This window comes from Chanodichthys erythropterus, chromosome 15 (assembly GCF_024489055.1).
Source record: "Chanodichthys erythropterus isolate Z2021 chromosome 15, ASM2448905v1, whole genome shotgun sequence".
NCBI classification, from domain to species: domain Eukaryota; kingdom Metazoa; phylum Chordata; class Actinopteri; order Cypriniformes; family Xenocyprididae; genus Chanodichthys; species Chanodichthys erythropterus.
Window position 1 is genome coordinate 38,244,214 of NC_090235.1, and position 14,661 is coordinate 38,258,874.

Here is a 14,661-nt window from a genome sequence, read left to right on the forward strand (position 1 = left end):
CATCGCCTTAGTATACCTGACAACTTAGAAGAACTCGATGCTGCAACAGAAACTATTGGCTCTCTCTTTTCCAGCACATTAGATGCAGTCGCTCCTTTACATCTAAAGAAGATTAAGGAAACTAATCCAACGCCGTGGTATGATGAGCACACTCGGGCTCTAAAACGAGCTGTTAGAAAAGCTGAACGTAGTTGGAAGAAAACAAAACTAGAAGTTTTTCGCCTTTCGTGGAAAGAAAAAATGATTGAGTACAGAACAGCCATAAGAAATGCTAGATCTACTTATTTTTCAAATCTCTTAATAGAAAACAAACATAATCCTAGGTATTTATTTGACACAGTGGCTAAATTAACTAGAAACAGAGATTCAACTGCTGACGTTTCCATAGAGCACAGCAGTAATGACTTTATGAACTTCTTTACTTGCAAGATTGATAATATTAGAGAGAAAATTATAAACATGCAACCGTCTACAGTTTCGCTTCAGACAGTGCACTGTAGTGTCCCTGAGGTAAAACTAGAATCATTCGCCGCTATAGGAGAGGAAGAATTATCTAAACTTATCAAATCATCAAAATCAACGACATGTATGTTAGACCCAATGCCGACTAAACTACTGAAAGAAATGCTTCCAGAGGTCGTAGGTCCACTTCTTGATATAATTAATTCATCTTTAACACTAGGACACGTGCCAAAAACCTTTAAGCAGGCTATTATCAAACCTCTTATTAAAAAGCCTCAACTAGATCCGAGAGATTTAGTAAATTACAGGCCAATCTCGAATCTACCTTTTCTGTCAAAGATACTAGAAAAGGCAGTTTCAACACAACTGTGTTCCTTTTTAGAAAGAAATGGAATCTGTGAGGATTTCCAGTCAGGATTTAGACCATACCATAGTACTGAGACTGCTCTCGTTAGAGTTACAAACGATCTACTCCTATCATCCGATCGTGGCTGTATTTCTCTATTAGTGTTATTAGATCTCAGTGCTGCTTTTGACACTATCGATCATAACATTCTTTTAAAAAGACTTGAAAACTATATTGGCATTAGTGGAATTGCTTTGGCATGGTTCAAATCATACTTATCTGACCGTTATCAGTCTGTGGTAGTTAATGAAGAGATGTCGTATCGATCACAGGTTAAATATGGGGTACCACAAGGCTCAGTATTAGGACCGTTGCTTTTCACTCTGTACATGCTGCCCTTAGGAGAGATAATTAGGAAGCATGGTGTTAGTTTTCACTGCTACGCTGACGATACTCAGCTCTATATTTCCTCGCGCCCTGACGAAACCTACAAATTCACAAAACTAACAGAATGCATAGCTGACATTAAAAACTGGATGACAAGAAATTTCTTATTATTAAATTCAGAAAAAACTGATATCCTAATCTTTGGACCAAAAACTTCCTCACGAAAAAACCTTGAATACTCTCTAACACTTGACGGGTGCTCCATTAAACCTTCGTCCTCAGTTAGGAACCTGGGTGTGCTCTTTGATACCAATCTTTCATTTGAAAGTCATGTTTCTAGTATCTGTAAAACCGCCTTCTTCCATCTAAAAAATATATCTAAATTACGACATATGCTCTCAATGACAAATGCGGAACAGTTGGTTCATGCATTTATGACCTCAAGACTAGATTATTGTAACGCTCTACTGGGTGGTTGTTCTGCTCGGCTTTTAAACAAACTACAGTTGGTCCAAAATGCGGCAGCTAGAGTTCTTACTAGAACCAGAAAGTATGACCATATTAGCCCAGTTCTGTCAACATTACATTGGCTCCCTATTAAACATCGTATAGATTTTAAAATCTTGCTACTTACTTATAAAGCTCTAAATGGTTTATCTCCCCAGTACCTAAGTGAGCTCTTAATGCATTATAGTCCTTCACGTTTATTGCGATCTCAGAATTTAGGCCAGTTGATAATACCCAGAATATCCATATCAACTGAAGGCGGCAGATCCTTTTCCTATTTAGCACCTAAACTCTGGAACAATCTTCCTAGCATTGTTCGGGAAGCAGACACACTCTGTCAGTTTAAATCTAGACTAAAAACACATCTCTTTGCTCTTGCATACACATAACACATTATCAATACATTAACATTTTTCAAATCCGTTAAAGGATTGTTACGCTGCAATAATTAGGTCGGCTGGAACCGAGAACATTTCCTATAACACTAGATATACCTGTACATCAGAATAAGAATGGCATCTACGCTAATATCTGTCTCTCTGCTTATCCTGAGGTTTGTCGGGTGCTGGATCCAGGCCGTATCCAGATCAGATGGAGAACCTGCGTCTGGACCTGACTACAACGTAGCCCAGGAGACAATGGGCCTAAAGATCCAATTCTGGCTGCATCTATAATTCAGATTTTTAATCCCCGTATCCGCTTACATATATTTACATATAATCGATTTTTAATCTCTATAATAAAAATGTACAATTCAGATTTTGATCTCCATATACATTTACATATATATATCTTCAAAGGGGTTTTTTCCCTCCTAGGACTTTTTTCCCAGTGCTAGCACGCTGGGTTTTTCTCCTAGGGGGTTTTTTCCACCCCTGGAAGTCAGCCGACATTGGCTTAATGTAGCACCATCTTGTATATGTTACATATTACCACACTTGTTTGTACAGTTTTAACCACTTCCCTTTTTTTTCTGTGCTTCTAATATGTAAAGCTGCTTTGAAACAATTACCAATTGTAAAAGCGCTATATAAATAAATTTGACTTGACTTGACTTGACTCTGTATCAAAGAAAAATTTGGTCTTATTTGCACTTTGAATATTGAGAGAGTGAGATTATGGTTGCATTTATTGTAAACTAAAGTGTTACCATAAAAATGATTAACAGTTTTCTCTTAATCTTATTAAGCACAAACAATAAGGTTTCATTTGTTAACATTAGTTAATGCACTGTAGACTATCATGAACTAACAATGAATGACTATTTTTTATTAACTAACATAAACAAAGATTAATAAATACTGTAGCAAAGATATTGCTCATTGTTAGTTGATGTTGGTTAATACATTAATGTTAATAAATGAGACCTTATTGTAAAGTTGTTACCATTTTTATTCATACTGTTTTTATTTCTATGATCAGTTTGTTGAAAGGAGTTCAGTTAGGAGGTCAAACGTTGTAGAAGCTCATAAATCATGTACTGTAAGGTCTGAAGAGACTGAAATCATACAGAAGAGAAGTCAGTCAGTTGAGTTAGTGGCAAAACCTTTTACAGTGTTTGAGTATTGTTGTCTTTTACTGCGTATGATAATTCACAATCAGAAAGTAGAACTGAAATGACATTCATTACAAGATGAGTAGTTAAAACATTTCAAATACACCTCCTGCAGACTATTTTTTCTAGTCTTGTATTTCGCCATCTTGTCTCGAGTCTCGTGAGATACCCGTTTTGTCACACCCCTAATAGTTTATATAGAATTAAGTTAGCATTAGCAGAGTTGTCTGTTTTGCAGCACTGATCAGTTATTTTACATAACTTTATCATAAAAAAACAGTACAAAAGCAAGCCACGCCCCTCCGTAAGCCCCTCCCCCATAACACAGCCCGCCCCCAAAATCTCACTCTAAGCTGAACTCAAAAGTTGGCAGCCCTGGCTACACTGTTGGAGAGATTTATAAAGAATGAAGTTGTGTTTATGCATTATACAGACTGCAAGTGTTTAATGAAAATAGCGACGGCTCTTGTCTCAGTGAATACAGTAAGAAACTATGGTAACTTTAACCACATTTAACAGTACATTAGCAAACATGCTAACGAAACATTTAGAAAGACAATTTACAAATATCACTAAAAATATCATGTTATCATGGATCATGTCAGTTATTATCGCTCCATCTGCCATTTTTCGCTGTTGTCCTTGCTTGCTTACCTAGTCTGATGATTCAGCTGTGCACATCCAGATGTTAATACTGGCTGCCCTTGTGTAATGCCTTGATCATGGGCTGGCATATGCAAATATTGAGGGCATACACCCCGACTGTTACGTAACAGTCGGTGTTATGTTGAGATTCGCCTGTTCTTCAGAGGTCTTTTAAACAAATGAGATTTATATAAGAAGGAGGAAACAATGGAATTTGAGACTCACTGTATGTCATTTCCATGTACTGAACTCTTTTTATTCAACTATGCCGAGGTAAATGCAATTTTCAATTCGATGGCACCTTTAACCTTCAGAATACTCTCAATATCACAATATAAGACTTAAATGTAAGCTAAAATTAAGTTAAAACCAAAAGCCTGACGAGTTTTCCACAAATAATTGTGTTCTACATGATCAAAGGCTTTTTCTTGATCTAAGGAAATCAAGCCTATGTCAAGACCAAACATGTTAGATACATCAAACAAATCTCTAATTAAATGAATGTTATCAAAAAATTGGCACACAATACAACTAGTCAGGATGGATGACTTCATCTAAAACTTCACCCAAGTGGGTAGCCAGTACTTTAGATAGTAGTTTATAATCACAAAACAATAAAGGGTCTCCAATTTTTTATATCACTCAAATTACCTTTCTTATGCAAAATGGTCAAAATAGCTCTTCTACAGCTCTTTGGTAAAAGACCTTTGGTTAAGCTATCATTAAGAACAGCTAACTTCTCCTATAACAGACCAAAAAGTTCTGTAAAACTCAACCAGGATTCCATCTATTCCAGGGACTTTACCATTTTCCATGCCCTAAAGAGCTTTAAATAATTCTCCCAGACCAATATGTTTTGAGAGTGTCACATTTGCTTTTTTTTTGACACTTTAGGTAACTTTTCAAAGAAAAAATGCTCTTTATACTCAGACTTATAAAGTTTTTCATAAAAACTAACTGCCCTTTCTCTTATTTCTTTAGAATCTGACAACAAAGATCCAGACTCAGAAAATAATGAATGGATAAAACGTTTTTGGCCATTCTTCTTTTCCAAATTTTTAGAATATACATCCATCTGTTCTAAAGTCTTAAAACACGATCTGACCAGTGCACCCTGTGCCTTCATCTCTTGCAAGTCAGACAACGCTGTTTTCTTAAAAAAAAAAAAAAAAAAAGAGAGAGTCAATAAAAGCTTGATTTCCACTTAATTGTGCCATATCTTGAAGTTTCAAAATTTCAGTTTCTAAAACTCTTTTAAACTTAACTGTCTTTCTTGTGATATTTTGAGTATACTGTTATTGAGTATTTTTTTTAAACTTTGCCAAAAAAATAAAACCCTGGAGACCTCCGCACCCATCTTTACGATGGTTACTTACAAAACATACACATTCGATGACAGTGAGCTGAATTACACACGGGACTGAAATGGTAGCTAACAATGACATCTGTATCATTAATTTTGATCATGGCTTGTCTTGAAAAACGAAGACAATTTGACGTTCGTCGTAGGAGAAGTCACACTGGAGGATTGTGCGCCAAATCTTCTGACACTGGCAGAATTTCGTCGGAGGTCAAATTTGATCCCAACGGTCATTAATCGGCCGTCGGTGAACATGTCAAACTAGCGATCAAAGACAACAGATTTTAGGCTAGGATTATAGGAATCATTTAAAAAAAAAAAACACTGTAATGCACAATCAGTTTAAAGGGGAAAATATTGTCCTTTAATGGAAAAGGTGTGATTGCAGCAGTCTAAGTGGAAGAGAAGGGGTATGCAGAAGAATGTTAAATGCCTCAGGGTGTACGCGACTGTAAAATGTTTGGGAACCACAGTTGTAGAGAATTTAAAAACGTAATAATGCAAAAAATAATAATGCAAGATTATTATTTTAGAATCTAAGATATGCTGTCTCTTACATCACATAAATTATCAATAGTTATGTACGAAGGTCTTGAAGAGGATTCTTTTTTTTTCTGTCTCTGTCTTGACTGTCTCATTTGGACTCGGACTTGACTTGGAATCGAACCTTTTGGACTTGGACTTGACTTGGACTTGAACCTCTTTGGACTCGGTCTTGACCTGGACTCGAACCTTTTGGACTTGGACTTGACTTGGACTAGACAAAGGTGGACTTGACTACAGCCCTACTTTCATCCTCTTTACATCATCCCTGGCTCCGTTTACATTTAAAGATGCAATATGGATAATTGCCATGAGTAAAGAAAAAAAAAAAAAGAAACAAAAATTAAGCCATACAGAGACACACAACCATTAAGGATAAAAGAATTATGCCACTTTGTCATCATTATTATTCAGCTGGTTTTGGATTTTTTAGACAAATTTTTTCAGTTGATATACTTCTTCATCCAGAAAGCAACCTTCACTCATTAGACTCTTAGTGCTTTCCACAAACCGTTTCAGGTCGGGGAAGAAATCAGCAATCTGTACTCCTCTCTGATTTTTTTGTCACCTTCAAAAACTTCTTAATTTCATCAGCACTGTAATCGTCACATTTCCATTCACTTTGTGAACAACTTGAAGTACTAGAGTCAGAAAGTTCACTTTCACTTTCAATATTATCTGTATCATTCTTCTGTTCTTTTCTTACTTGTTTTGATCCTTCTTCTCTGTCTTTCTTTTTCCTTTTAAGAGGAGTTTTGAAGACAGCTTGACCCACACAAATTTACATGATCTGGTGTAGACTCTATATCAGATAAACAATTCATTGAACTGTTTCATGTCTCCATCAATTCTGTAACAACAGCTTCTTTAATCAAGCTCACATTTGACCTTGCTTGATCTTCACCAGCCGAATCATCCATGATTTCAATCATGGTTTGAACAGTTTCAACAGTTTGCTCACAAGGCACCTTGTTTGTTATGCACTTTACACTCTGTACTGGACTCATAGATACTGACACAGATGTACCAGCAGCACTTTTTCCATCTTGCACCACTCTCTAATCCATCACATCTTGCTTTATGCATGTACCCCCATTCTTGGGACAGGCACAAGCCAAATGTCCGGTTTTGCCACATCCAAAACACTTCATTGTATCAGTAGATACATAGTCGAAGTCATCAAATCTGAACTTCAGATTTAAATTCAGTTCTGTTCTGTTCTCACTCAAAATCATATATGTGAATCTCCTAAAAGACACCACATGTTTGATCAACTGCTCCCAATCACGATCTTTTTCACTGGAGCAACCAATTTTCCAAAATGTGACAATTCTTTAACCAAAGCCTCATTTTTAATGAAATGTGGGATATTTGACAGAATAACTTTTTTCGCAGGGGTAGAAAGAGGAAACACAGGTGTAAAAAGGACACAAATTACAACTCCTCTTACTACAACATCATTGGCATTTTCTACAGTGTTCAAAAAAACAAACAACTGCATTACTCATCCTTGATGCTGCTAAAAAGCTCCAACAACCTCTCCGATAGCCAAAATACAATCTTCCACGCTTGCAGCAGCCACTACTTTAAGTCCATGGCGCCGGGTTAACCAACTGAACGAGTCAACACTTTGGGCCGCCATGCCTCCAGTGAAACACTGACGAAAAAAAATCCCCAAAATAATATGATATTTTATCTAATCAATGTAGGGATGGGTAGTTCGATACCCAGTGTCAACACACGTCTCGAGTTTTCGACACACTAGTGCTCCGAAACAGTGTTCCGGAACATTGCTTGAAATGAGGCTGTCACGTGACCTGTGGAAATTAAGCTTCGTTACCTCAGTGACATGTCACGTCGGCACAAATAATATTCTTGAATAAAAATATGAAATTGCATTTGCACGTTTTTTTTTTTTTTTTTTTTTTTAATGTGCGTGTTTTGTAAGGAACACACAAAAAATGGTGCAATGAAAAAAACACAGATCTATTTAGAAGGTGAAAAGATACAAATTTGATTCGAGTAAAAACAGAAAGAACAGAATATTGTCATATATTGTGAAATTTTGCTGCACACACACGCACCACCATCTTTCCAAAAACATATATGGTTAATAAATATAGCTACAAATAAACCTTACAATGACATCCCAACGAAAACTGAATGACACGGGTGTAGGAATTTTTTATTGAACACCAGATGGCGAAGTAGAACACTGTTTCAAAAGCTTCGAAGCACCGATGCAGTTTGTTGTAAAAGCCTCACTGCTTCAAAAGCTTCGTTCGGCACATCCCTAACTCAATGCAGATTAAACATCAGAAAAAGCAAAATTCATACAAGAAAAAAGTTAAGAAAAAAAGAGCCACAGTGGGCAGAAACTCATTCGAACTCACCACACACTCCTCTCACTCACTCAGCAAACGCCCAGGCATGTGCACGAGAGAGACTTTTTGACTTTTCAAACCACTTTAATTATATAAACATTACAAACCTTAAAAACAAAACAACCAAACATATACCAAAACATTACCAATTAAACACCAGGGGCCGTATTCATAAAACATCTTAAGGCTAAAAGTAGCTCCTAACTTACAGATTTAGGAGAAACTCTTAAAAATAATGGACGTGTCAGTCCTAAATTTAGGACTCCTAAATTTGTTCTCTAAGAGTATTTCACAAAGTAATTTGTGACCCGTCACGGAAACCAGGGACACAAGTCGGCAGCACAACTCTCGAGCAAAATGAGAAAGAAGCATTTTTTTTCAAAATTGGTGATTTTCGTTTTTTTGCAGAATCTGTTAGTTGAGATCATGAAGAAGCCTTTCCGTGTTTGAGATAGCAGTATTGGTATATTTAAAAGCGTAAATTTTGAGGTTGAAATCGGCTTGTTTTTCAGAGATTCTAGCACGCAGTAGGGGCGTGTCATTGTCTGTGTGTATTTCCATACTGGGAAGCGTGGCTAATTATTATGCAGCGCTCTGGCCGGCTCTAGCTGATATCCAAATTCAATGAAGAACCGTGGCCGTTACATACTAATCATAAAAAAATTATACTTATGTCTGAAAAAACGTTGAAATGTCAAGTTTTAAAACGTGTTAGTCAAATCGAAAACAAACCTTCTTTGTTTATGTAATCTGTATGAAAAGAGAGCCATGTCAGAAGTCTGTGATTCAGCTCATTATCCGCTAATGCGGCCACGCCCACGGAGGTAGCGCTATTCAGACGCAAATTCAGTCAATACATGCAGACATCGTCTCAATCGTGTATTTATTGTCTTGAAAAGTGTTTTGAATAGCCATAGTTAGCGACCTCTGGCCTCTGTTAGTCCAGTTAGTTCCTGGATTGCCTATTCTTCTTTAACAGGCTTCTCATGTGAAAAAATTTCATTTCATGATTATTGTGACCAAAATAATCACGGTTATCACAGAATCCTGTTCAAAAAGTCAATTCACCAAGTTTTATGTGGAAAACCAGCAAATAACAAATAAAATTAGCATCAATATGTACTTTTTCTTTACATAAACATTAAAATAATAACATTAAAAATGATGGGCAGATTTTAAAGGAGTGTCTTGCAACATGTTATCTACAATGCACAAGTTCAAATAGAGTTTTGACAAAACTCATTTTTATAAAAGTCAAAAAAGATAAATTACTGACATTTACAATGCACATTAACCTTTATTATTAATAGTATGCGGTCCATGCAGCTTTACAGGGGGTATGGCTTATCTAAATGAGATGTAAATCAGCCCTATTGTCACTCCCAGCAGGTGAGAACAGGCGAGAACTGCAACTTTAGAGGCGTTTTTCTCCCTATAGACCTTTCTTAAGTGCATATTTTCAAATGGCCACAACTTCTCCAAATATTATCAGATTTCCATGTGTCACACATCGTTGGGAAGCTTGGAGACTACACTTTCAGAATCTGTGAATAACTCAAAATGCCCCAGAACCGACTTGTGTCCCTACTTTCCGTGACTGGTCACATTTAGCGCTAAAACTAGCTCCTAAACCTGTGAATTGTTAGGAGTAGTCAAGAGGGCTCCTAAGTCACTAAGACCAAATCATAAACAAACCTAATCCACCTAAAGACACTGTACACCATTGAGGCAATAGCAATAAAGCTGGGTGCTGCACCTTTTCTTCATAAATGCTACTATTATTATTTTAGCATGGAGACTGTGCCATTATGCTCATTGTTTCTCTTTGGTTCAATGAAAAAGCTGACTAAATTGACCAAAATATTCTTCTTCAAAATTATTTATTTACTGGAATATTTTTGAAGTTGTTTACAACCAAGTCACCAAAATACGATGAATACACATTGAGCAAAACCCAACACACAACAGTAAATCTATTAGCCTTATTTCACATATGCTTATCACAATGTTAATTGTTGTTGGTGTGGGTGACTTAGTATCCAACAAGCTATTGTAAACAAGCTAGCAAACAATCTAGGTAACATTATAATCGCTAAAATAGCGGGAAAAAAATCATCAGTTATCGTCTTTTTTCTTTTGTTATAACTAATTACTCAGCATCGTCAGTATTAAAGAGAAAATAATCACTTCATCCAATGTTTTTGAATAAAATAACCTTAACGTCCTACTTATTGGAACTCTTCTCACCTAACATTACTGTCTGCAGAAGAACTGTCCTCTCCCGCCCGCCGGCGCCGCCGGACTTCTACACACACGATTGTGACGTGAGGCAAGGGAGGGGTGACTCAAAATGTTTCTAAACTTAAAACACCCATTTGAATTTGTATTGATTTACTACTTAGGGGGAGAGTGGGGTAATGTGAGACATCTGTAATGTGAGACATCCCCTGTATCTAGGCAACAGAACACATTTGTGGTTATGTGACAATTATGTTTTCGAGCCCCTCACATTTTCCCTTGGCCATGAAGGAGAGGACCTCATGGTGCTGTGCTAAGCATGTTTTTTTTCACAAATATATATTTTTTTGCATGTAAAAGTAAATTTTCTTGTGGTCAACTTAATCAACTGTTGTGCCAAATCAAACTGATTCAGGTAGAAAAACTTATAACATACATGTTGATGAACTATCAACACATAAAACCATGTGATGATGCTAGCTGAATATTAGCCTGAATTGCTAAGAGAGATAGTTTTTTTCTAAAATATAGTGGTGGGGTAAAGTGAGACAAACGTTTTGGGGTAAAGTGAGACATGAGGCACAAGTTAAATTTAGTCTTAAACATATTTTAATGTAATATTACATTACATATGTTTTATTTTTAATGCCATAAACATTGTAGAAAAGCCATCATGACAAGGCAAAACACCAGGAAGACAACCTGGGCAAAACACCCCTCGAGATGTGGCACATGTACCTACGATGTGGTGAAGAAGCTGCCTCAACCTAAAAGGCCTGGAGAGATGGAGTGAGCAACTCCTCATCTTTCCCTGTAACCTTCAGGGCTGGAATGTAGAGTAGGCCTAGTTGTAGAGTATGACAGTAGGCTGATGTTCTAATACAGGTGGGTCTAGTCCTGTGTTCTGAGTCGTAGGCTGTTCTAGCTGGTTCTGATTGTGCTTTGCTCTGACCTCCAGACACTAGCTGGCTCTAAAGGTGCGTTCACACTTGTAGTACGGTTTGTTTGGTTAATTTGGTCCGGATCAAAGAAGAAAAAAAAACATTTAGTCCTGGTCCAATTAGCGTTCAGATTGGCAATTTTATCACTGAACCAAAAGATACCGAACCTTGAGGCATAGGGATGTGATTGGTCAGATTTTATGACGTATTGCCTTTTTTGAGACTGAACTTAAAAATCCCAAACAATGCTGTGTGCTGAGGTAAATGTGCTCGTTGTGTGTGTGTAGCAGCACATAGCGTGCGTGTGATGGTATTTTGGCCAGCTGCGTGAGGATTCTGACCTTTTTAGGGTCTCTTTTTAGGGCAGCATTCACATATGTTCAAACGAACCGCACTAACTGAGCAATCGCACCAGGGTTCGTTTTAATTGAACCAAACATGACAAGTGTGAACGCACCCTACGTTCTATGTTCTATGTTCACCCTATGTTCTGACCCCCAGACTGTGTTTTAATCTAACTGGTTCTATCTGTCATTTGAATGTTAGTTAAAATATTTTGAATTATATTATGTTGTATTTGATTTTGTTCAGAGTTACTTTCAAGTGTTTAGAAAAAAAAAATGCTTAATTGACCAATCCCCATGATTCTGTTAATAGTCCGACATTAGTTCTGGAATGTGTGGTTGTCAAGGTAGCTGTCAGGATTCTAACGGTTACAACATGTGTTATGGTAGTTTCAGAGTGGAAAAAGTAAGTGGATCAGTTTACCCCCTTGATTTCTCTGGTCAAGATGCCTTTTTAAAAAACAATCATATTTTCACTGACCTTCATCCTGAATACATTCTGATAATTTCCATGGCTAGGAAACATCCTGAATTAATGGGAAATGTGTAAATTTTACTGATATATCATTTAAGCTCCTTTATAGGGGAGCAAATGTAAAAAGTGTCTCACTTTACCCCACTCTCCCCTACATAATTATTTTAAGTATATATAATTTATTTATAATACTTAGCGTGGTTTTTAATCATTTCCTTGGGGGGGGACAGCACTCAGATAGGGGGGGTCCTGACCCCCCCATCCCCCCCACGATTTACGCCCCTGCTTGGGATTGATTTAGCCCAAACCCAGAGTTTGCCCGGTGGGTTGGCAGAGGGATGCACAAAACTGTCGAGGTAAGGCGAGTCGGCTCTCGTCTGTGTATATATAACTCCACTCGAGCTGATTAGATAGACCGTTTGAACGCGCTCCTCCAAAACTTTGTTTATAAAGCATCATTTATCACTTGAATTCTGCTATCTCTCGAGACGCAGACATGTAAGAGGCGGACAATTAACTGAACATGTACTAGTTTAATTTGTGACACTTAGCCTACATTTTAAAATCTTGATTTCAATATGGCAACATTTTTATTAAAAAAACTTTCTTTGAATATGGCAACATTTGTATTTTAAAACCTTTATTTGATTATGGAAACATGATATCTCATTCTACAATATCCCTATGATTAAATCGCTGAAAGAGACTCCCCCATCAGCCAATCACTGGGGGCATAGTTAGTAAGAGTGTTGACATTATCCATAGCAACGAGGTCAACCCCGCCCTTACTCTTAGCTTAAGACTTTTCTCTATTCCTTAGTAAAAGTTAGTCTCAACAGCTTTGTGAATAGGTTTTAAGAGAAAACTCTTAGCTATGAACTTTTACTGCTATTTAGGAGAACTCTATTTTATCTTACCACTCCTATTTAAGTAAATTCTATATTAGTACTCAATTTAAGCTTGTAGAAATTAAAGAGTAAATATCAACATTATAAAATTAAGTAAAACTACTCAACTTTTCTGATAGTGGTGTTCCCATCATGCACTGGGCCTTGAATAATTAATGAGATTGATTTTTTTGCTTTTTTCCAGCTGTTTTTACACTGCTTTATCATTGCTTTTATGGTTATGTTTAGTAGCTTGCCATTTTGTGACATTTGGAGCTCATTTTCTACCCAAAATGCCACATTCACACTCAAAAACGATCCATCAAATGTTACCGTCATTGTGTATTATGTACCAAGTATTGAGGTGTCTGTGTTCAGGTGCTGCATTACTTCTAATATGTAGATATGGTGTCTACATTATGGCCTGATTTCACAGACAGGGCTCAAACATGCATTTTAGTCTAGGACTAGCTTAAGCCTTGTCTGTGAAACCAGGGGAATATCTATTATATTTACTTTGATTTTTCTAAGTAAAGCATGCACTTTAAAAGCATGGTTTAATTCAGTGTTATATAGTGATGGGAGGTTCGGATCATTTTACCGACTCGGACTTTTGAGTCTCGTTCAGCAAAATGAACAAATCTTTTTTCGAGTCATTTCGTTCATTTTAGCAAAATGTAATTAAAATGTTACGTGTTACTTCCCCAACACATCTACTACTTGTGCAAACGTTGATCACACTACAAACAATACAAAACTACAATGCTATAAGATGCAGAAATGATTAATTCATTCTTTACCTGGGTCTTCAGTTTATGACAAGCTGATTAAGCTCACCTCACCTCTTGTCTGACAAGTCTTCAGGTTTAAGTCATTCCTTAATGACATGACAGGCAGCCCCATACGCTAAACCAATGCAGTCTGAGCCGCAAAGAGAATTGATTAGTTCATTTCATGAGTCTTTCGGGTTTTTCAATCGTTGCTTAATCACGTGACAGACCCATATGCTGCTAAACCAATGCATTCTGAGCCAGAAAGAGAATTGATTAGTAAATTTCATGAGTCTTTCGGGTTTTGAGTCGTTCCTTAATCACGTGACAGACCCATACGCTATTTCTGACATTTTTTATCACTATGTTTTTGTTACAGTTTCTTGAGGATCTGTGGTGTGTTATTATTTTATAAATAAATAAAGCCCTGTTATGAATAAAATATTGATTAATCAGAATGCATTGGTTTAGCGTATGGGTCTGTCACATGATTAAGGAACGACTCAAAACCCGAAAGACTCATGAAATGAACTAATCATTTGAATCAACAGGTGAACTACGACTAGCAGTACAAAACCTATAGAATATTGCGCATGCGCGACTGAACGAATCACCCCCCGAGACGACTTGGGGTGCTTCTCAATTCTTATTTGTGCATCCTCGTTTCCTTTCCTTGCTTCCTTTCCTCGCGTCTTAGCTCCACCCCTCCAGGATGCCAGGGAAGGACGCAAGGAAAAGACGAGATGATGCACGGAGCGTTCTTTAGAACTTCCGCATTAATATAAGCCAGCTCGAAAACTTCCGGTGAGATGTCATT

General features: G+C 37.0%; 1 protein-coding gene across 2 annotated transcripts in view; it reads right to left on the minus strand.

Moving 5' to 3' along the window:
• Positions 1-14,661, minus strand: part of fkbp10a (FKBP prolyl isomerase 10a) — a 179,581-nt gene that overhangs the window by 162,595 nt on the left and 2,325 nt on the right. The gene's annotated exons all lie outside the window — the stretch shown is intronic.